This window comes from Phacochoerus africanus, chromosome 4 (genome assembly GCF_016906955.1).
Source record: "Phacochoerus africanus isolate WHEZ1 chromosome 4, ROS_Pafr_v1, whole genome shotgun sequence".
Lineage (NCBI taxonomy): Eukaryota > Metazoa > Chordata > Mammalia > Artiodactyla > Suidae > Phacochoerus > Phacochoerus africanus.
The window spans coordinates 53,626,998-53,652,435 of record NC_062547.1 but is presented as its reverse complement, the minus strand read 5'-3'; the positions used below and the strand labels follow the sequence as shown (position 1 = coordinate 53,652,435).

General features: G+C 40.1%; 1 pseudogene; it reads left to right on the top strand.

Annotated features, from left to right (window-relative positions):
* The first annotated feature begins 544 nt into the window (after positions 1 to 544).
* On the top strand, positions 545 to 25,438 carry LOC125124529 (tyrosine-protein phosphatase non-receptor type 2-like; annotated as a pseudogene).

Below are 25,438 nucleotides of genomic sequence, written 5' to 3'. Positions count from 1 at the left end.
AGCAAGTCTAAGATCTTGCAATTCTGTGAACTGTGGAAATAGCCCACCAAACACTCTCCCAGTCACGTGAGCTTTCAAGCACTAGCACCTCATTGGCCAGGGCTCCCAGCAGGGCAGGAAGAGCAGGAGGAGGGACCAATGGGGAATAGGTCACCCCGGAAGCCAAAAGCCCTGACCTGGCACTTGCGCAGTGCCCTCTGGCCCGCCTGAGGAGGAGTCCCGCTTGAGGCTTAAGGTAAACTGGTGTAGTGACCCCCCTGGCCAAGCAGCCAAATGGGGGATGGCGTGGTCCACTCACTCGCAAAGCCCTGTCTAAAGTAGCGGAGAAGACAGAGGCAGCCCCGGACCTCTTCCGAATTCCAGGTGCCTCCAAAGGCTGAGCTCACAGTGGCCTGCCCAGCTCTGAGGGCCCCTGGGAGTGGTTCATTGGCAGCAGAAAGTCTATTTCTTGGGGAGGGCGGCCTGGATGGACTGGGTGTTCTTTCCTCCAGATATTGGCTGACTGACCCCTGTCCTTCACAGAGAACAGGACAAGGCATCAGCCATGTGCCCAGCAGCTCCAAGCAGCCTCTTCTTGGCCTGCAGCCTGGCCTTGGCACCCTTCCTCACAGGTAAGAGTGCATGGTGGGTCCTTGTCCAAATTCCCTCATCCCTATATCCCCACCACATTCCAAATTCCTACTGATCAATCCTATATCCCTAACTGACTTATCCCTTGTATTCCCTCATTCTTCCTTGCAGTCTCTCATTCCTGCCTTCCTGCCTGAATTCCTCCATTACTATATGCATTCTGCAGACCTTCAGTGGCATTTCCCTTGCAGGTGTTGTGCTCAGCAAGGCGCCTTCAGTGATTAAACAGACATGGTTCCTGACCTCATCCTGCTTCCAATCTACTTACCAGTGTTGGGAACAGAGTCTTGAGTGTCACCTCCAAATCTGCCCCTTACTGTGAGGCCTCAGGCAAATAGTTGAGCCCATCCATGCCTCTTGTATCCTTATGGAAGAGCTGGGAATATTGGTTCCTGCCTTTTGTGAGGGATATGGGAGATAAGGAAAGACTTAAGATTTCATTAAGGGTATTGACTTAAGATAATAAAATAAGATAGCAAAATAGGTTTATTTTGAAATAGCAAAAATTGCAATTCAAGACACGCAATCTGGTAATCCACAGTCAAGTCCAGAGAACACAGGAGAGAAACAAGTTCTTTTATAGAGTAGAAGGAATATTTGGGAGGGGATCTTAACAGAGTTCTTTGGAGGAAACTGGGAGTTGGAAGTGTAGTAGCTTTTCATTGAGTTGTGGCAGTCTCTTCTTGGCTGGGCTGCTTCCAGGCAGAGAGAGATCCTTCCTTCCTCCTTTTAGGGCATGAATTAGTAACTTTCTCCCTGTTGAAGTTGCAAAGGTACCTCTTCCCACTGGGTCTGTGACTGATGTGGAGTGGTAAGGAATAAGAACTCCCCCTTCTGGCCTATTACATTTTAAATGAGGTTTCTGTTTATTAATTTTCACATTTTCCATTTTTGATCAGCGTCTTTCTCTGAAAGTATCACTGATCAAGGGTCTTTTTATTCCTGATTCAGTGACCTTTTGTCCCTCAGTGCCAAGAAGGACCTTTCCTGGAAGAACCTTTCACATCCCACATCAGAGGGAAAGTGCACAGACTGGAAATCTCTTGAGGTCACATTTGAGTAACAAAAAGGGGTAGGAAGTAGATATTTCAGGCATTTCTCATCCAAAGTCCATATCTTTGCAGGTAGTGCAGAAATAAACATGAACCAATACATAATGGCTTTTTGCAAAAACAGCAAAACTTCAGAGACCTTTTTATTTTTTATTTTTTTAATTGTACAGTTGCAATATATAATTGTAATTATCATAAATTCTTTGATGGAGAGGAAATCAGAATCAGTTCTAAGAAGACTTAAGCATTCCAAGAATAATGTCAAATGACCCTCTTCATGGTGGATTATGCACTTATTTACTATGAGATATATTTCTTCTTCAGAGATTCCTTGTTTGTGTATCAATTGTAGATTTTTGGTTTGTGGTTATTCTGAAGTTTTGATATAAGAGTCTATATGTATATGAGATTGTTTTCAGTTGTTGTTCTCTTAATTGCAAGTTCATTTCTAGTGTCCTGCATTTGTACCCACCTCTTCTCATGATTTCTGATTTTGGTGGTATAATTGTGCATGGATGATTTCGTATTTTTACTGTATATGTACCTTTACTGGTGAGCCTCATCATTTGTGGAATTTTTGTTTCCTGTTGCTATCTTTTCTTTCCTGCCTAGAGAAGTTCCCTTAGTATTTGTTGTAAGGCTGGTTTAGTGTCACTGAATTCTCTCAACTTTTGCTTATCTGAGAAGGTTTTGATTTCTCCTTCAAATCTGAATGAGAGCCTTGCTGGGTAAAGTAATCTTGGTTGGAGATTTTTTCCTTTCATCACGTTACGTATATCATGCCAATCCCTTGTGGCCTGCAGAGTTTCTGCTGAAAAATCTGCTGATAACCTTATTGGGGTTCCCTTGTATGTTATGTGTTTCTTTTCCCTAGCTGCTTTCAATATTTTCTCTTTGTCTTTAATTTTGGTCAGTTTGATTAATATGTGTCTCGGTGTATTCCTCCTTGGGTTTATTTTATATGGCACTCGTTGTGCTTCCTGGATTTGAGTGAGTGGTTCCTTTCCCATGTTAGGGAATTTTTCGGCTATTATCTCTTGGAATATTTTTTCTGTCTCCTTCTCTCTTTCTTCTCCTTCTGGCACCCCTATAATACGGATGTTGGTGCATTTCACATTGTCCCAGAATTCTCTGAGACTCTCTTCATTTGTTTTCAATCTTTTTTCTCTTTTCTGTTCTGTGTCCGTAATTTCCACTAACCTGTCCTCCACCTCGCTTATTTGTTCTTCTGCCTCCTGTATTCTGCTGTTAGCTGCTTCTAGTGATTTTTCTATTTCAGTTATTGTATTTTGCATCTCTTCTTGTTTAAGTTTTATATCTTGTATCTCTTTGGTCAGTGTTTCCTGTAAGTTATCCATCCTTGCCTCCAGTTTATTTCCAATGCTTTGCATCATCTTCGGCATCAACAATCTAGTCTTTTTCCTGGAGGCTAAGAATCTGCTCATCTCTTAGCTTATTTTCTAGGGTTTTTCCTTTCTCCCTCATCTGCATTAAAGTTCTCTGTCTCTTCATTTTTATAGGTTTTTCGTGTGGTGACCCTTTTACAGATAATAGGGTTGTAGCCTCTCTTACTTTTGGTGTCTGCCCCCCTTGTGGCTGAAGTCTGTATGGGAGATTGCTGTAGGCTTCCTGATGGGAGGAGCTGATGCCTGCCCACTTGTAGGTGAAGTTGATTCTAATCCCTCTGGTGGGTGGGGTTTAGTCTCTGGATGGGATCAGAGGCAGCTGTGTGCCTGAGGGGTCTTTAGGTAGCCTGTTTACTGAGGGGTGGGGCTGTGAACCCACTTGGATTGTTGTTTGCCCTGGGGCTTCTCAGCACTGACTGAGGGTGGGGCCAGATTTTCCCAAAATGGCCACCTCCAGAGAAAGGCAGCTGCTGAATATTCCTGAGAGCTTTGCCTTCAATGTCCCTCCCCCACAACAAGCCACACTCACCCCTGTTTTTCCAGGATGTCCTCCAAAAACTGCAGTCAGGTTTGACCCAGATTCCTATGGAGACCTCACTCTGCCCTGGGACCCAGTGCATGTGAAAGTCCATGTGCACCTTTTAAGAATGGGGTCTCCATTTCCCCCAGTGTTGTGGAGCTCCTGCACACAAGCCCCACTGGCCTTCAATGCCAGATGCTCCAGGGGCTCTTTCTCCCAGTGCTGGATCCCAGCATGTGAGGGTTTGATATGGGGCTCAGAACTCTCACTCCTGTAGGTGAGTCTCTCTCTCTGTGAACCAGTTAGTTTTCAGGCTGTGGAGCTTCCCACCCGGGAGGTATGGGGTTGTTTATATCATGAAATCGCCCCTCCTATCTCTTGATGTGGCCTCTTCTTTTTCTTCTGGAGTAGGGTATCTTTTTTAAGGTTTCAGGTCCATTTGGGTGGGGATTGCTCAGCTTTTAGTTGTGAATTTTGTTGTTTTTAGGAGAGAAGTTGAGCTCCAGTTCTTCTATTCCACCATCTTAATCCTCTCTCTCCAGAGACCTTTTTAGAAACAATACTGTCACCTCAAGAGCATTTTTTTTTCTTTGTCTTTTTTTGCTATTTCTTGGGCCACTCCCATGGCATATGGAGGTTCCCAGGCTAGGGGTCCAATCGGAGCTGTAGCCACCGGCCTACACCACACCCACAGCAACACGGGATCTGAGCCGCGTCTGCAACCTACACCACAGCTCACGGCAATGCTGGATCGTTAACCCACTGAGCAAGGGCAGGGACCGAACCCGCAACCTCATGGTTCCTAGTCGGATTCGTTAACCACTGCGCCACAACGGGAACTCCTCAAAGAGCATTTTTGAAACCAAATGTTTTATCAGTAATACAGCCTGTAGGTTGCAGATCAGAGACTGTGAATTTGAATAAGCATCTGGTCAGTTAATAGTACAGATAAGAATAATGACAATAAAGACACAAAATAATGGGACCTAATTAAACTCAAAAGGTTTTGCACAGCAAAGGAAACCATTAAAAAAAAGAAAAGATAAGATAACCCACAGAATGGGAGAAAATCTTTGCCAATGATGCAGTAGACAAGGGCCTAATTTCCAAAATAAACAACTTGTGCAACTGAACAGCAAAAAACAAACAACCCAGTAGAAAAATGGGAAGATTTAAATAGATGTTTTTTCAGAGAAGACATATGGATGGCCAGCAGGGATGTGAAAAAGTGCTCAACATCACTAATTATTAGAGAAATACAAATCAAAACTACAATGAAGTACTACTTCACACCAGTCAGATGGCCATCACTAACAAGTCAGCAAATGACAAATGCTGAAGAGAGTGTGGAGAAAAACATACCCTCTTTCACTGTTGGTGGAAATGTAAATTGGTATAACCACTATGAAAAACAGTATGGAAGTACCTCAGAAAACGAAATATAGAACTACCATATGATCCAGTAATCCCACTTCTTGGCATATATCCAGATAAAATTTTCACTGAAAAAGATAAATGCACACCTATGTTCATTGGAGCACTATTCACAGTAGCCAAGACATGGAAATAACCTAAATGTCCAGCAACAGATGACTTGATTAAGAAAATGTGGTACATATATACAATACTATATTACTCAGTCTTAAAAAAGACAAACTAATGCCATTTGCAGCAACATGGATGGAACTAGAGATTCTAAGTGAAGTAAGCCAGAAAGAGAAAGACAAATACCACATGATATCACTTATTTGTGGAATCTGAAATATGGAACATATGATCCTATCTAAAAAAACAAACGGATCATGGCCAAGGAGATCAGACTCAGGGTTCACGAGGGGGGGGAGGTAGAGGGAGTGGGATAGATGGGCATTTAGGGTTTTTTCTGATGCAAATTGTTATATTTGGAATAGATAGGCAATGTGATCCTACTGTATAGCACAGGGAAGTGTATGTGACTGGGTTACTTTGTTGTACAAAAAAACTTGAAGAAACATTGTAAATCAACTATAATTTTTTTAATTCTTTTTTTTTTTTTGTCTTTTTGCCATTTCTTGGGCCACTCCCATGGCATATGGAGGTTCCCAGGCTAGGGGTCTAATCGGAGCTGTAGCTGCCAGCCTACGCCAGAGCCACAGCAACATGGGATCCGAGCCACATCTGCAACCTATACCACAGCTCATGGCAAAGCCGGATTGGTAACCCACTGAGCAAGGGCAGGGATCGAACCGGAAACCTCATGGTTCCTAGTGGGATTTGTTAACCACTGCGCCACAATGGGAACCCCATCAACTATAATTTAATAATAATTTTTAAAAAGAAGGAGACTTCTGTGAATTCTAAACCTTCTAATAGTCTTTGTCCAGACATCTTATGAAAGCTAGCTCATCATATTTTGTCTGCTTCAATTCTAGGAAATATTTACCTCAGGTCACCAGATGCTGTGCAGGTCTAGTCAGTATTTGGTACTTTCTTTAGATGAAGCATGTGAATCCAAGGGTTTATTCCATGGAATTTGTCCATATAGAGGCTGGCTAGCAGTACGTGTTAGGGTCCTCTCCAATGAGGTTAAAGAGAATACTTCTGGAGGCATCTTTTCCAATTGATGAAATATCCAGTTTGCAAGTAATGATGCTTGAGGTCTTCATATCCTGAGAGTTCACTGTGAAATGATAGCTCTACCAAAACATGGCTATTTTTAATAGAAGCCAATACAATATTGGAACGTATCTCCTTTTATCACTTGTGGATTGAAAGAAGCAGGAGCAAGTGCATTGGGCATTATATGACTATCTCAAAGAGTGACATTTTATGAGTTCCAAAAGTGGTGACTCTGAGACTTAGGATGACCAAAGGTAATGCTTCTGGTCAAAGTACATGGGGAGTCTTTACAAATTTCACCAATTGATAATCTACAAAAAGGAAATAAAAATATACAGTGGAGAAATGACAGTATCTTCAATAAGTGATGTTGAGAAAACTGGACAATTACATGTAAAAGAATGAAATTAGAACATTTTCTCACACCATATATAAATATAAACTCAAAATGGATTAAAGACTTAAATGTAAGGAGGGAAACCATAAAACTCCTAAAAGAAAACATCTCTGGAAGACTCTTTGGCATAAATCATTGCTGTATTTTTTTTTTGATCTGTCTCTTAAAGGAAATACAAGCAAAGGTAAACAAATGGGACATAATTAGACTTAAAAGATTTTCACAGCAAAGGGAAATATCAACAAAGTGAAAAGACAACCTACCAAATGGGAGGAAATATTTGCTAATGAGATGAACAGTAAGGGGTTGATATCCAAAATATAGAAATAGTTTAAACAACCCAATATCAAAAAAAAACAAGCAACTTGATTAAAAACTAGTCAGAAAACTGAATAGACATTTTTCCAAAGAATACATGAAGATGGCCAACTGACACATGGAAAAATGTTCAATATTGTTAATCATCAGAATTGCAAATTAAAACCACAATGAGATATCACCTCACCTGGTCAGAATAGCTGTCATTCTGTCATCACAAATAACAGATGTTGGTGAAAAAAACCCATAACCTGTTAGTGGCAATGTAAATTGGTGTGGCCACTATGAAAAACAGTATGATGGTTTCTTAAAAAAAAATGGAGCTACAATATGGCCCAGCAATTCCACTACTGAGTATATATCCAAAAGAAAAAAAAAATAAAATAAAACACTAATCTAAAAAGATACATGCACCCCAATGTTCACAGCAGCATTATTTACAATTATCAAGATATAGAAGCAACCTAAGTGTCCATCTACAAATGAATGAATAAAGAAGATGTGGTATATATGCATACTTATATGCAATTTTGCCATCTGCAACAACATGGATGACTTGGAGGGTTTTATGGTAAGTGAAAAAAATCAGATAGGGAAAGACAAATACTACATGATTTCACTTATATGTGGAATCTAAAAAAAATAAAACAAATGAGTGAATATAACAAAAAGGAAACAGACTCACAGGTACAGGAAATAAACTTGTCATTACCAGTGGGGATAGGGAAGTGAGGAGGGATAAGATGGGTGAGGAATTAAGAGTACAAACTATTATGTATAAAATAAGCTATAAGGATATATTGTACAACACAGGAAATATAGCCAGTATTTATAGTAACTATAACTGGAGTATAACTTTTAAAAATTGTAAATCAGGGAGTTCACCTCATAGCTCAGTGGTTAACAAATCCGACTAGGAACCATGAAGGCCAAGGGTTTGATCCTTGGCCTTGCTCAGTGGGTTAAGGATCCAGTGTTGCCATAAGCTGTGGTGTAGGTTGCAGATGTAGCTGGGATCCTGCATTGCTCTGGCTGTGGTGTAGGCTGATGGCTACAGCTCCAATTAGACCCCTAGCCTGGGAACTTCCATATGCTGTGGGTGTGGCCCTAAAAAGACAAAAAGACAAAAAAAAATGTAAATCATTATGTTGTACACCTGTAACATATTATGTTGCACTAAACTATATCTCAATTTTAAAATGCTATTATAAAAACAAAATGAAATTTTATCATTGGAGTCTTAATAATGACATTAGTGTGTTTGACTAACCCTGAGGCCTGAAGATGGTAAGCACAGTGAAATTGTTCTAAGACCAGCCAGACAGCACAGACTTGCCAAAACACCTAACTAGTAAGATGGGTTCCTTCATCACTGCAAAGTTCAGAGAGGTTCTCCAGATAAGGATAATATTTTCTAAAAAAATTTTAGCCACAGAAGAAGTGGCCTGTCTACAAGAGAAAAGCTTAGTCCAGTAAGAAAACATACAGAATGACATATGTGTGTGTGTGTGTGTGTGTGTGTGTGTGTACAAGTGTAAGACAAGACACCATCAAATTCCTGGAAGAGAACATAGGCAAAACATTCTCTGATATCAATCTTACAAATGTTTTCTCAGGTCAGTCTCCCAAAGCAACAGAAATAAAAGCAAAAATAAATGAGAGGGACCTAATCGAACTGACAAGCTTTAGCACAGCAAAGGAAACCATAAAAAAAAAAAAAAGACAACTTACAGAATGAGAGAAAATAGTTTCAAATGATGCAACTGACAGGGGCTTAATCTCTAAAATATACAAACAGTTTATACAATTAAACAGCAAAAAGCCAACAACCCAATTGAAAAAGGGGCAAAAGATCTGAGTAGACATTTCTCCAAAGAAGATATACAGATGGCCAACAAGTACATGAAAAAATGTTCAACATCACTGATTATTAGAGAAATGAAAATCAAAACTACTATGAGGAACCACCTCACACCAGTCAGAATGGCCATCATTAATTAATACCATAAATAACAAATGCAGGTGAGGGTGTGGAGAAAAGGGAACCCTCCTGCACTGTTGGTGGGAATGTAAGTTAGTACAACTGCAATGGAAAACAGTACAGATATGCCTCAGAATTCTGTTTAGAACTATCACATGACCCAGCAATCCCACTTTTGGGCATATATCCAGACAAAACTTCCCTTGAAAAAGGCAAATGCACCCGAATATTCATTGCAGCACTATTCACAATAGCCAAGACATGGAAACAACCCAAATGTCCATCAACAGATGATTGGATTAGGAATATGTGGTGTATATTCACAATGGAATACTACTCAGCCATAAAAAAGAACAAAATAATGCCATTTGAAGCAACATGGATTGAACTAGAGACTCTCATACCATGTGAAGTCAGAAAGAGAAAGACAAATATCATATGATAGCACTTATATCTGAAATATAATATATGGCACAAATGAATCTTTCCACAGAAAAGAAAATCATGGACATGGAGAACAGACTTGTAGTTGCCAAGGGCGGGGAGGGAATGGGAGGGACTGGGAATTTGGGGTTAATAGATTCAAACTATTGCCTTTGGAATGGATAAGCAGTGGGATCCTGTTGTATACCACTGGGAACTATGTCTAGTCACTTGTGATGGAGCATGATAATGTGAGAAAAAAGAATGTATACATGTATGTGTGACTGGGTCACCTTACTATGCAGTAGAAAATTGACAAAACATTATAAATCAGCTATAATAGAAAAAATAAAGACCATTTAAAAAACAAACAAACAAAAACCAAAATGTCCAGGAGCATTGTGAATAGGTTTTCTCTGGATTGTATTTTGGAGAAGTGGGACAAGCAAGGTAAGCACATTTTGAAGCCTTATTAATATTTCCCCACAGTATTGATTCATGAATGCTACCATTTTTGTCAGTGAATCAATGGTTTAATCAATGTACAGTGGTAAGGAATGGGAATCTTACAATTTCTTGTAGGACTGATTGATTATTTGGCCCAAACCAGAGTTCTCCCTTTTTATTTAACCAACAGTTACTAGATTTTCAATATTCTTTACCATTTTCCAGGTCCAATTTTTGGACATTTCTAGTCAATTTTCCTAGATTGTTATCTCAGGAAGCATCCCTCTGGACCATGGCAGAGGTTTGATAGTTCCTTTAAGAGCAGCACTTTTGGCAGAAATATCATCAGGATGGTTTCCTTTAGCCTCTAGGAATGTCCAGGGATCTCAGTTATAGCCAAAGTATCTGGCAAGAGTACGGCATCTAATAAATTTTGGTTATAAGAGCAATTTTTAATCTTTTCCCCACTAGAGGTAAGGTAACTTCACTGTTTCCATAGTTTCCCAAAGACATGGGCTACTCCAGAGGCTTATTGGGGTAAAAATGTTTGTGATTTTATCCTTTGACAAAGTACAAACCTGAGTGAAAATGTATAATTCAGAGTGTTGAGCTATAGTAGCTAAGAGACAATAAAGATGCTGCCTCAGGGTTATTGGAGCAAGAGGTTTTGTCTCTGGATTCCACTTCTGACATCAAGAAGATAGTGCTTTTAACCCACCCAGGGCACTCTACATTTTAATAGAAACCAAAGCCTAAGGCTAGAAAAACTTTTAAAAAAAGAAAACCTCTTACTGCAATAGCAGGCATAATAGTGTTTATGAGATGAGTATTTGGTTGAGAGCGCAGGGAGATCTGTTGATCTGCACAAGGTACACACACTAATAATTTCCTTCTAGTTGAAGTGCCTTGCCTTGGGCACCAGAGGGGCAAGGGAGACTTGAGGAGAACTTCAAGGGGAGAAGAGGAAGTAATAATCCCACACTTAATTAGGTGACCACTTGTTTCCTCAAAAGTACCCTCCTTTTACTCTTCTGGTCATAGCTTGCTTTGTGGTTATGATTTATAGTGAAGTTTGCTTTAATATTTTCTACAATAAGCCTTTTCCCCAGCTTTATTGATGTGTAATTGACATATATCACTGTATAAGTTTAGGGTGTACAGCATAATGATTACTGCAGTAAGTTCAGTTGTTTTCCCTGTGATGAGAACTCTTAGGATTTACTGTCTTTTAACAACTTCCATATATAATACATAGTAGTGTTAATTATAGTCATCATGTTGTATTATATCCCTAGTACTTTCTTATTTTATAACTGGAAGTTTGTACCTTTTGACTACCTTTCTCCAATTTACCTTCTCCCCACCTCTGGTAACCACAGATCTGATTGCTTTTTCTTTTCCTAAGAGTTTTTTTTTTTTTTTTTTATGCCACACAGTGAAGTTCCTGGCCAGACATCAAACCTGTGCCACAGCAGTAACAATGCTGGCTCTTTAACTGGTAGGCCATCAGGGAACTCTGAGTTTTCTTGGTTTTGGTTCCACATATAAGTGAAATCATACAGTATTTGTCTTTCCCTGACTTATTTCATTTAGCATAATGTCCTCAAAGTCCATCCATGTTGTCACAAATAGCAGAATTTCTTGGTTTTTTATTGATGATAGATAGATAGATAGATAGATAGATAGATAGATGATAGATAGATCTCACAACTTCTTTATTTACTCATCCATTTATGGAAATTTAGATAGTTTCCCTGTCTTAGCTGTAGGAAATAATGCTTCTATGAACATAGGGATGCAGATATCTTTTCTAGGTTAGTGTTTTTGTTTCCTTTGAATATACTCCCAAAGGTATAATTGCTGGATCACATGGTATTTTTGTTTGTTTGTTTTTTGTCTTTTGTTTTTTTATTTTTTTTATTTTTTGTCTTTTTGCCTTTCTAGGGCTGCTCCCATGGCACATGGAAGTTCCCAAGCTAGGGATCTGATCGGAGCTACAGAGTTGGCCTACACCACAGCCACAGCAATGCCAGATCTGAGCCATGTCTGTGACCTACACCACAGCTCACCACAACGCTGGATCCTTAACCCACTGAACAAGGCCAGGGATTGAACCCACAACCTCATGGTTCCTAGTCAGAGTCGTTAACCACTGAGCCATGATGGGAACTCTGAGAGTTTTATTTTTAATTCTTTGAGGATCCTCCATACCGTTTTCCATGGTGCCTCAACCAGTTTACATTCCTTTTCTCCACATCTTCACCAGCATTTTTTATCTCTTGTCTTTTTGATAATCATCATTCTATCAGGTGCAGGGTGATATTTCATTGTAGTTATGATTTGCATTTCCGTGATTACTAGTGATGTTGAGCATCATTTCATATCTCTGTTGGCCATTTGTATCTCTTCTTTGGAAAAATGTCTTTTCAGGGTTTTTGCCCATTTTCTAAATTTTATTTTCAGGGACACATCTGTGGCATATGGAAGTTCCTGGGCTATAGGTTGAATCAGAGCTACAGCTGCCGACCTACGCCAAAGCTACAGCAATGCTGGATCCAAGCTGCATCAGCAACCTACACCACAGCTCGCAGTAACACTGGATCCTTAACCTGCTGTGAGGCCAAGAACCAGCGTCCTCACAGAGACTATGTTGGATTCTTACCAGCAGAACCATAATGGGTACTCCTTTTACCATTTTTTAATTGGAATGTTTGGTTTTTTGCAGACCTTTTTTTTTCAGAGGAAAGAGCAAATTTTAGAATCCATCTTTTCCTATTATTTATCATTGTTTTATTTACTTATATTTATTTGGTTTTAATTATGTATCTTTTAAAACAAATTAATATGTGCTTATGGCATAAAATGCAAAAGGTATAGAGTAGAGAGTATATGCTCTTTACCCCCCCCAGCTCAAATTCTTTGAGACAACCACAGTTATCCTTTTCTTGTGTACCTTTCCAGAGATGGTCTATGTATTTACAAACAGATTCAAATGTACCTTTTTCTTACCATGGCAGCATTTATACCGATTGTTCTGTATCTTGCTTTCTTCCCTAATGGTAAACCTTGGAGAACTTTTCACATCAATGCATACTGGAACAACATAGTCTATATATCCATTTCATGAACATCCCAGAATCCATCCAGCCATGAGCACTTCAGTCACTTCTAATCATTTTTTTTATCACAGAGAATGATGCAGTGAATGACCTAATACAAATGCAATTCCATATGTAGGAAATATCTAGAAATTGCTGGTTCAAAGAGTTTATGTGATCTAAATTTTTATTCTGTATCATCAAATTGCCCTTTAAAGAATTTATACTAATTTACCCACCAGAAACAGATGAAAATACCTGTTGTCCAAACTCTCTCCAACACACTTTATTTTTAATTCATATTTGTCTAACCACGAAAAGACCCTAGAGCAGTGCTGTCCAATAGAATTTTCTGCAATGAGCAATATGTCTGTATCTACACCATCCAGGACAGTGGCCGCTAGCCATGTTCAGTTATTAAGCATTTGAAATAAGACAGGTGCAACTGAAAAACCAAATTTTAATTTTTTTTTGAAATTGATTTAAATAGAAACATTGGACAGAGTAGCTTCAAGCAGAATGAGTTTAAAAATTTGGAAGGAGAGAAATGGGCATATGAGACATATTACAGAGAAATTATAAATTGGAAAGCTTCTTTAATGTCATGACTTAAATTTTTATGTTATTTTCTTTTGTTTGATTTTTTATTTATTTTTAATATAATGATTTTTATTTTTTTCTGTTATAGCTGGTTTACAGTGTTCTGTCAATTTTTTACTATACACCATGGTGATCCAGTTACACATACATGTATACATTCTTTTTTCTCACATTATTATGCTCCATCATAAGTGATCAAAACTTTCATTAATCTTGCCTCTCTGCACTGTGTTCCATCAAACGAGACTCTCTAGGGAGGGAAGGCCAGGTTAGCCCTGGATCTCTAAGGCTTTATATGTCTAGAGAGCTCTAGCCATCTCTGGACTCTGCCTCTTCCTCTTATTATGGCAGCATGTGGCTCCCAGCCCCCAGATGCCAACCCCCAAACTCCTGCTCTTGCCCAGGGTGGAGGGCACATAGGCTCAATATTTAAAAGTTATACATTAATCTAAAAACAAAAAGGTTAAGATGGAATCTTTGTCTTACTAGAGAAACATACCTTCAGGATTACCTAAAAGGCCTGGAGTTTTCACACTTCTAAGGAGTCCACACCAGGGAATGCCAGCACTGAGAGATTCCCACCCTGGTCACCAGCCCACTTCCTCTCCCCACCTCATCTTCCCCTTCACTGACACCAGTTTTCAAGTCCATACTCCCCATTCCTACAAGCTCTGCAAACTGTTTATTCTACTTGACCAAGAAATGTCAGGATGGTTGGTATCCAGGAAGGATTGGGGAATGTGTTCAGGCTCCAAAAGGGCATATCCTCTTGGTGTCACACACTACTCTCCCTGTGGGGTTTGGCAGAACCAGAGGAGGGGAGGTTCTGCTGGAAGAGGAAGGTAAACAATTTAAATCACTTTTTAGTAGCCTGAGAAAAGTTTTACAGATAATAAATAGTTAACTTTTGCTCCCTTTTTTTCACCCTGCCCTTACTTTCCACAAGTTTCCACTTCTTCTTCCATAGTTCTTTCCACTCTCTTCTTTGTCGCATGACACCTTTCGCTGGAGCAGTCAAGTCTAGTCTTTGTCCTCAACAATGGCTGGTAGTGAGGATATTTGAATGGAGACAGGGGGTCAGTGACTTCAGTTCACTAAGGCATTGTTACGAAGCCCCAAAGACAGAGAATGCAAGAGGAGCTAAGGCTCCTTCTTCTCAGCTGGGGGTCCCGTCTTTGAGCATCCTGTGCCCTTTATTTGTAAGACAGTTATTCTTTGCAAGTATTTGGAAGTAGGTCTCTTTTAGGCCTCCATTCCAAAAAGTTACCCTTTCAGTGAGACCGTCTCTAACCACCCTAATAATTGCAGCCACACCCTGCACGTCCTATCCTATTCTATCTTTCTCATTAGTATTTATCATCACCTGGCATACCATGTCATTTTCTCCTTTCTTTAGGTTGCCTCCTCCATCTGAACTTAAGCTCCATGAAGGCAGGAATTATTGCGGTAACTCCAGCGTGACTCTCCAAGAGTCATGGATGGGACAGACCTAACTCTAATTCTGCTCTGTGAGCATAGGTTCATTTGCCTGCCAATGAAGGGCCACCAATTTTCCTTCTTTCTTTTTTTTCACAGTCTCCTGGGAGATTAAAATGAATGATCTAGAGGAGAAGGATATTGATGAATTCCAATCCAATGGCTTTAAGTGTCCAACATGCTTTGCAGTGTTAGGAAGAAAGTGTGACAACACTCTCAAGTGGTGCAGAGCAGATAAATTGAAGTGTGTTGAATTTTCTGGCATCATAAACACAGGTACTTTCCTATGATGCAGTGTTGTATAGTCACAGAACAAGTGGCACCCTCTCACAAGATGATGGGGTATGTATATTAAGGGTAGTATTGAGGAGAAATAAGCTTAGAAATGAGGATACCTGCAGTTCCTTTTGTGGCTCAGTGGGTTAAGACCCTGACATTGTGTCCATGAAAGTGCAGGTTCAATCCCTGGCCTTGCTCAGTGAGTTAAGGATCTGGTGTTGCTGCAAGCTGTGGCATAGATCGCAGCTGTGGCTTGGATCTAGCATTGTTGTGGCTGTGTTGTAGGCCTGCAGCTGCAGCTCTGATTCAAACCCTAGTTCCAGGAACTTCCATATGCTGCAAGTGTGGTCCTAAAAAAAAAAGGAAAGAAATGAGGATACCAATAGTGGGTTGATTCTGAAAATGTGTCTAATTGGCTTTCTCACATTCATTCATTTGTTCATTTGTGGATTTTTGCACGCTTTTATCAGAAAACTCTCAGCTAGTTTTGAGGAAGTTGTTTCAGCATATTGCATGATCTTTCATCCTCTGCAAATTTTGTTTGTTTGTTTTTTAACAGAAGGGTAATTTGTGCCTTATCCTACCCTGGGATTTTTTTTTTAATTTTCAAAGTCAATGTTTTGAAGAAAGGCAGTGTCTAAACTTAAACTTTACTCAAATATGTTGTAAAGCATAATTTACTATGCTTCCTTTGAGAAGATCTAACATGAAACTCTAAATCAACTGAAGACACCCATTAGAAATTATGAGCAGTTCTATCATGGAGTGTGAAGAGCAATCAATAAGCAAAGTTCCATGAGTATTGGGTTGTTTACATAGCTCTTCTCACTTTCTCAGTTTTTCCTTCTGACTCTGGAGAGCTCAGCCTCCTTGAAGCTCAGCATCAGTGAGATAATTGCAGAGTCTAGTCATGTTAGTTGGTCTCTTGAATTCTTACATTTCTACTTGCATAACAGAGTGATCCTCCATTTTAAAATAGCAGTCACTGGCTATGGCACCCAGAGAAGGCAAGATAAAATCACCAGGAGCATAGTGTGACTGCCATGTAAAAGAATGCATCTGAAGGTACTTTGAAAGGCAGAGACCACAGGCTAAATGATAGCTATTTTATGGCTATTGCTACTTTTTGAAAGATAACCCCCCCAAAAAAAAAGATAACCCAGACCAAGAATAAGAGGAAATTAGATTTGTGTACCTCAAACATGAGGGGGTGTATATAACCAAAAACAGATGCACCACATCCTTGTGGATCAGCAGCAGGGAGGATGCTCCTAACAAAGTCATTTGAGGACTAATAAAAAGAGCAAGTTCTTACTATCATCTCCACAAAATGTCTATAAAAACATAATGCTAGATCCTCAAGTGATAGCATGGATTGGGAAAAAATTGATTTAAAGAAAGTTTGTAAAATAGACCAATATTTGACTGTTATAGGTTGTAGGGGATTCAGGGACTTGAAGGTCCTGAATTTGGAGGACACCAGCCCATTTCCTCTGCTAGAGAAAGACATACTAAATGACTGCCACCCAAATGTGGCCTGTCTGATATCTTACTCCAGCCCAATCTTGGTGGGTAAAAGGGGGATATAAGGAAAGAGGAGAAGAGTGGAAGTCTCATTTATGGTTTTTTGCAGGTGTTAAAGACATAGCTGTTGAAATGAAGAAATGCATACAAGCAGACCTCTGCAAAGAGATGATAACTTATATGGGTTTTCCAATTGCTAACCAAAGTAAAAATTGCAGATCAGCCATCAGAAATGGAGCCAAGACCAGGTCCCCAACTCCCATCATCTTTGTTCTTTTCCTGGAGAAGCTGCTTTATTGAGCTCCTCCAAGGGCCCAGCCATCTCCATTTATGAATTAAACATGTGTTTTTTTGGTCTTTGTATTCTTTCATGTCCATTAATTTATCTATACATGTATTCAGCTGTCAGTTTGTTTACTCATTCGGCAAGGTTTACTTGTGTACCCACCCCCCACACACAAAGTGCGTCAGGATAAATATCAATCAGTGCTGGCTGTCTTCCTTTAAGAAGACCCCAGGGCATTTAGAGAATAAGGGTATGCACAGGATAAATGTTAAGAAAGCAAAAAAAAAAGCAAGAATAAGACTGGTACTCCTGCTCAAGTATCCAAAGCTGACTGCTTTAGACACTAGGTAGAAGTGGAAGACTCTGTGGATTTGATTAGGGAAAGGCTAAGGTTTTAGATGAACTTTGAGGAGATCTGTACTATTTAGCAGCAGGAATAGTGTGTATTTCGGCATGGTGATGAGGAAGTGGGCAGAGGCTAAAGTGCAGCAGTTAAGATTAATGGTAGGGAAAGTGGGGGAGAGGAAGGTGTCAGTAAATATAAGGACCCAACTAGAAGCCTACTTCTGAGAGTGATGGGAGGTGGCACCAATGGGTGAACACAATAGATTCATTGAACTGAGCACAGGCCTCCTCCCACCATGATGGAAATCAATTCCCCTCAGTCCTCTACAGATATGATCTGAAGGCTGAGGTCTCTTCTCTGTGGTTCTGGCTCCTAATTGCTCATTAGCATCACCTGGTGGCTTCAAATTACAAGTTCTCTGCTTTAGATGAGTCATGCAATGTAAGGACACTGACCAAATAAATATGTTTTGTCTCAAAGGATTAACAGATTTTTGAGGAAATGTCAATTCATGACCCACAAAATCAAATTCATTGCACAGACATCTGTCAAAGAAAATTTTCAGCTAAACATAATTAAATTAGTTTCTATCATGGAGTTCCCGCTGTTGTGCAGTGGGGTCGTTGTCTCTGCAGCAGCAGGGCAGACGTAGGTAGGTTCAATCCCTGTTTGGCATAATGAGTTAAAGGATCTAGTGTTGCCAGAGCTGTGGCATAGGTCGTAACTGGCCCAGATCTGATCCCTGGCCCAGGAACTCCATATGCCATGGGGCAGCCAAAAATGAAAAAAAAAATGCTTTTTATCATCAGGAATGGTTCTTTAGTTATCTTGGTTCGTATATCAAGATTTGTTGGAATTTTTAAAGGCAGGTGTTTTTATTATTGCTTCATTCCACTGGAATTATTTTAGCTCAGTTTTTAGAGTAGCCTCTATTAAAAGTGTCAGAGGTAGTTTTTAAAGTCACTGAATGTATATGTGCAAATGCAATGAATCATCACCAGTTTATGGCACTCTGAAATAGAATACAGTGAATTTAATGATCTCGCATTCTTCACCAATGCTCCTTAAATGAATCTTGGGAAGAGTATTGCAAAAATTTATCATACTGTTTGCTCCGATTCAATATTTCCTTGGAACAAAAAGAATATCTGCAAAGACCAGAAAGGTAATTTATGCTTACTCATTGATATTACACTGCACATGCATGCTAATGCTAAATTTTAATCTCCAATAAAAGCTAAAGCTAATTTGTGATCTTTGTAGATGGATATGAGAATTTATGTTGAGAATGAAATCTTTCATAAGATAAACCAATAATAATTTTACCCATTTTAACATGAATCAAAATACAAAAGATTGTAATTATAATCAACACTGTTATGTAATATCTGTAAAACCTATGAGAAAATTAGAACCCTTTTTTGATATTGATAAATTTAGAATTGTTTTTAATTTATGCAATAGCCCTTTCAATATAATATTAACAATATTGAGTGGGCAGAAAGTTAGTGAAGTTAACTAAGTTAGACTGATTCAGTTCTGAAATTTATATGGTTTTGCTTCAAAGTCAAACCAGGTCTTATAAAAAAAGAATCAATTTTGTCCATGTGAATGAGAATACTAAACAAAAAATTACTTTTTCATAACTAATTCAGTTATTAGAAAACATAGTTTTATGAAACAGTTGACTTACATGAATCTACTTTTCAATTTTCATTTTAAATTTTGTGAAATCTAAAGATAAATCAAGTATTTTTGATGAAATTTTGAAATATGCTATGTGTAAAATACACATAGGACTTTGAGGACTTTTTAAGGAAAATACTTCATTGATATTTTCATATTGACCACACAATGAAATGATAATATTTTGTATATATTGGGTTACATAAAATGTTGGGTTTTTTCTTTGTCTTTTGTCTTTTTAGGTCTGTGCCCATGGCATATGGAGGTTTCCAGGCTAGGTGTCTAATTGGAGTTGTAGCTGCTGGCCTATGCCATAGCCACAGCAATGCCAGATCTGAGCCATATTTGTTTCTGCTTCATCATGAGGGGAACTCCAGTGAAAACATATTATGAAAATTAACTTTATGGGGGTTCCCATCATGGCTCAGTGGTTAACGAATCCAACTAAGAACTATGAGGTTGCAGGTTCAATCCCTGGCCTCACTCAGTGGATTAAGGATCCGGTATTGCCGTGAACTGTGGTGTAGTTTGCAGATGCGGCTTGGATCTGGCATTGCTGTGTCTCTGGCGTAGGCTGGTGGCAAAAGCTCTGATTAGACCACTAGCCTGGAAACCTCCATATGCTGCGGGTACAGCCCTAGAAAAGACAAAAAAAAAATTCTAAACCACTGAAGTGATAGGAAAGTCACGTTGCAATCATACCTCAGCAGAGCAATATGTCCTAGAAGGAGAATAGACAAAGAGTCAGGTATAGGTCTCTCCTCCTGAGCACTCTTCCCACTCCTCTAACCTTACTGCCACCATTTCCATCAGAAATAAATTGAATGTTCCCTCCTTGAGGAAGCTTTCTCTGTCTACCCTCCCAGAGCAGCTGAGTGTTCTTGTCATGCACTACCATAAAATCTTTATTGATGTCCTTATAACACCCAACACTTTTTATTTGCAATAATGTTTTTATAGTCTTCCCTACTTCAGCATAAGCCATATCTACTATACTTATCACTGTATCCCCTGTGCCTGAGTTTTCTATGCTGGATGTCATTATCTTGGAAGTAGAATGGGGTCCACTGGAGTAGAACCTCTTCCAAAATAGATTCTCTCACAAAGTCTGGCCAGTTGATGTGGCAAGTCTGGGGCTGCCCACAGTTGACAGTTGGAGTTCTCTTCATGTATATCCTCCAGTTCTCCCATTTTCCCACATTTATTTGTCCTCCAAAATATATATGTTTTCTTTTTAAGACTGAGATTTTTTTTGTTTTAATAATAATGCTCGATTGTTTTTCAAAGCAAACTGAAACCAAGTCCCCCTAAAACTGAGTTCCTCTGTCAGGTTTATGTTTAACCTTTCTGTTAAAAACAGTATTCTTTTTCTTGTTCAACACCTGTTCCCCTCAAGATTGAGTAACATCAAAGAAAAGGAGGGATTGAAACTGAGAAGGACCGTGTATGACCTTCCTAGATACAAAAGCCTTTCTGTGTCCACAGTTTCTTGCTTGTAGGAAAAGGCTTTATCTTCTGAGACCTTCCCTGAGTTCAAAGGGCAGATCCAAACAGTTACTAATTAGGGAGGAGAGGTAATAAGGAAGAAAAGAGAAGCAGTCAAGAAACAGTAGTGTAATGATAAAGCAGGGTCTTGTTTCATCCTCAAGGTAAATAAATAACAATACATCTCTGAGTTCTACAGCAACTAAAGCCCCTACCCAGGTGGAGGATAGTAACTTTAGGCTGAGCACAAGCACATGGACCCCAAACTGTTTGGAACCAGGAGGCTGATGATTGAGACTCCTGTACTACCACCATGTTGCCTCACTACTAACCAATCAGAGGAAGGTCTCACACACGCACAAAATTTTGCCTATAAAATGTCTTACTCAAAAACCTTGAGGAGTTCAGATGTTTTGAGCACAAGACATCCATTCTCCTTGCACAGCCCTTGCAATAAACCTTTCTCTGCTCCAAACTCTTGTTTCAGTTCATTTGGCTTCACCATGCATGAAACACACAAACCTGTGTTCAACAACAAAACAAGGAGAAAGAAACAGTCTTCCAGATCGCAGGATAACAACTATTAAAAAGTCTGTAGAGTTTGACTTCCAGTTTCCAGTCTGGCATGTAGGAAGCTTAAACATCACCACTCCTTCCAAACAAGTAAAAATCTGAACTGAAAATTCAACAACTCTTCCCAGATCTCTAAGAGAAGAGAGGCCACAGGGCAGACTACTGACCTGAGACTGAGGCTTAGGTCTCAGGTAGGTAAAATAGGAGAGAATGAGTGGTAAATACAGTGAATCACAATTTAACACAGCAGAAACCAATGATTAGAAACTTGTTCAAGAACCATGCTGGGGTGTAGAAACCTGAACTGTAATTGATATGTTGCTGGAGGCCCAATGTGAACAAGTCTAAGAGATTAAAATCCTCAGACGGACCCAGTCATCTGGGGCTCCACCCACATACTTTTGAGTTACCTCCTGAAACACTACCAGATTAGCACAATGATTTTCAGAGAAAAATCTCCATGTTTCCATTAGAGGACAGGGAAAAGGAATGATTTTGCAATATACCAGAACATTCTATTCTTCTTAACAAGGTCTGCCATCAGGAGAAAGTTTAACAAGTGTCTAACCTGAGATTTATCAGTGCCTAACTGACCTGGGGGAGGGAAAATACCCATGTCCAGCCTGCTCTATCATCCTGTGCTACTTAAAGGGGAATGGGAGGTAGGACTTCAAAGCATGAGTGGTCACAGTCCAGAGGCCCAAGCTCACTAATGAAACCTAATTATTTTCAAACTATAGAAAATCAAAGATTTTTAAAAAAATCCTAAAACAATCTGTGGGAGGGATCACTGTACCTGTAGAGGAGCAAAAGAACTATACCCAACTTCTCACAAACAGTGCAAGCAAGAAGGACATGGAGCGAAATATTGAGTGCTAAGAGGGAAAAGGGAGTTCCCTTCATGGCTCAGTGGTTAACGAACCCAGCTAGGATCTGTGAGGGTGAGGGCTGGATTCTTGGACTTGCTCACTGGATCAAGGATCTGGCATTGCCATGAGCTGTGGTGTAGGTTGCAGACATGGCTGATCCTTCGTTGTATGGCTGTGGTGCAGGCTGGAAGCTACAGCTCTGATTCGACCCCTAGCCTAGAGCCTCCATATGCCACAGATGCAGCTCTAAAAAGAAAAAAAAGGGGGGGGGGGAACAAAACACCAAACTAAAATTCTGTACCTGTAACCAGACAAGGGGATCTATTCACTTGGTAGCTAAAGGCAAGCATACACTTACCAAGTGAGTTATGAATCAAGAAAATATTACTGTGAGCATGAGAACAAGTAGAACACTGGGAATAATTCCCAAAGCACTGTCTCCCTGACAAGGGGAAGTTGGTTCCTTTACTGAGAAAAGGGCTGGCTATTTAAAAGTGAAAGCCTTGTCTTTACATCTAGAGGCAGGATTAATCTTGCACAAGTGCAGTTTGGAAGTGTGCCATTACATACATTATATTTTATGTTAATGAGGCTTAAGCTCCACTTGGTGAAGGGATGGGGGCAGATATTAAATAAAGCGAAGGTAACCTTTGGACATTTCTTAGTTCATCTACACAGACATTGGCCTAATTGTCAGGATCAGACAGTTCAAGTCAGCTGGTGATCATATCTCTTCCTAAGCCTGTCAGTAGTCTGACAAATAGTACGTGCCTCTAACAGGATATTGAAATTGCTTCATCCTGGAAACTTTGGGTCCTGAAAAATAAAAAGAGTCAATTGCCAGTATGAAGGCATTCACACCCATTCCAGTTGCACTTTCTCCTATGGGTTACTTGGGGTCCTGGTTGTAGACATACCCTGTGAAATTATCTTCAAAAGTGAAGGAAAAATAAAGACTTTTTCAGACAAACAAAAAGCTGAAGAGATTTGTTGCCACTACCTTGCAAGAAATGTTAAAAGTTTAAGATTTGGGAAAGATGGAAGATTAGGAAGCACCAGGAAACTGTCTCTTCATATGGAGAGCAATTTCACTGGCAAAATTTGTCTGATGTAACTATTTTGGAATGCTGGAGTCTACAGGAGCCTTTCAACTTCCCAGGGAAACCCTGAACAGTATATTGCCAATTTCTGGCGATTTGGGCTCTTAGCATACTAGAAACTACCCAGCCACTACCCCTAGCTACATGGCAGGCAGCTGTGCACATGTCCTTAGAGCAGTTTCCATATAGCGTACAGGAACTAAAGTGGGCAAAAGACCCTGTCCTCCAAATATCAGGAATCTGTGGTTTGATTGCCAATTTCTGCCTCTAAGCACAGAAGTGCAAAGAGGTGGGCAGCCATTGTTCTTACACCTCACCCATTTGCTGCAAATCCTTTCCCACTCCAGTTCTAATGACTTTCAGGAGGTTTGAAGGGTGAGCATCTTTTTGTTATCTCTTCATTTTTTGCTTCCCTCCTTTCAGGAGCCAGACAGTAAAGACTAGGGCATTCAAAAGTAACTGAACATATGAGGAAACTTAGTAACTATGCATCCCCAAGGAAAGGCTCAGAAAATACATAAGAAAACATTAAGTTTATACCTCAGGCTAATCTTTGCCAATTCTTGGTACAGAGGCAGCCTATAAATAAATAAACAAACAAATAAATAAATAGTCATGGGTGTGGACTTGGCAGAGCGAGGCATGGGGATGGGGGTTGTGGGGAGGGGCTTCACAGCACTTCTGGAAGGAGCTCTGTGAAGTAGGGGGATCCTAGGGTGGTTGCCTCCCTGCACTCCCCCATGCCCCACCCCAACCTCTGAGTGCCTGAGGGGTTTCTACATGGGCGCCCATCTCCTCAGGGTCACCAGGCAGGCAAACCTTCCCTAGAGTGGAAAAACTCTGTGATGGCCTCTCTGGCCAGCCATGGACCCTTTCACTTCCAAATGTAGTTGAGTTCAGCTCTTTTAAAATAACTGTTATCTGTTCTCCACCATTTAACATTATTCCCAAGATTGCACTGAATGGTTGGAAATTCGCGTTAAGTCCCACTATCCTCACAGAGTGGCAAAGTTTCCAGAAAACAGAAAATGAATCAGATACAGTGATGTAAGCCCAGATACAGAGATGGAAGCCCACATGATCACAGTCGTGTTAAACTACAAAATGCTGAAAATGATTATAGTAACACCAGCTTAGTTGACATAGTGGAGGCGCAGAGGAGTCACATCTTAACACAGGGTCCACTTCCTAACAGGTTGCCACTTCTGGTTGCCATACTCATGGTTTGGCAACAAAAGACCAAAACAATTGCCATCCTGAACCGAGTAGTGGAGAAAGAGTTGGTTAAATGTGCACAGTACCGGCTGACAAAAGGCAATGGAGAAATGCTGTTTAAGGAAACAGGATTCAGAATGAAGTTCCTGTCGGAATACGTGAAGCCCTATTCCACAGTCCATCTATCTACTGCAGTTAGGAAACACCAAAGTTGTGAAACTAGAACAATATCTCACTTTCATTACACTACCTGACCAGATTTCAGAGTCCCTGAATCACCAGCTTCATTTCTCAATTTATAAAGTGCAAGAGTCTGGCCTCTGGGTCCTGAGCACCAGCCTGCGGTGATCCACTGTAGTGCCAGCATCAGGCAGTCAAGGAACATTTTCTCTGGTGGATACTTGCCTGTCTGATGGAAAAAGGAGACAATATTAATATTGAGCAACTGTTACTGAATATGAGACTATATGGAATGGGGCTGATTCAGATACCAGCTCAACTCAGATTTTCATATATGACTATAATAGAAGGAGCAAAATTTATAAAGGGAGATTCAAATATACAGAAACAGTGGAAAGCACTTTTTTTTTTGTCTTTTCGCCTTTTCTTGGGCCGCTCCTGCGGCACATGGAGGTTCCCGGGCTAGGGGTCAAAATCGGAGCTGTAGCTGCCAGCCTACGCCAGAGCCACAGCAATGCAGGATCCGAGCCGAGCTGCGTCTGCAACCTACACCACAGCTCATGGCAACGCCAGAACCTTGACCCACTGAGCAAGGGCAGGGATCGAACCCTCAACCTCATGGTTCCTAGTCGGATTCGTTAACCACTGTGCCACGACGGGAACTCATGGAAAGCACTTTCTAATGAAGATGTCTGTCCTGTTTTTGATCATTCACCAACCAAAATAGTGACTGAAAAATACAATGGGAATAGGATAGGCCTAGAAGAAGAAAAATTGACAGGTGACAGATATACAAGGACTGACCTCTAAAATGTAAGATGCTGTGGAGGAAAACAGTGAGAGTGCCCTGCGGAAGTGCATTCAAGAGGACAAGAGAGCCAGCACAGCTCAGAATGTACAGCAGATGAAGCAGAGGCTCAACAAGACTGAGCGAAAAAAGAAAAGGTGA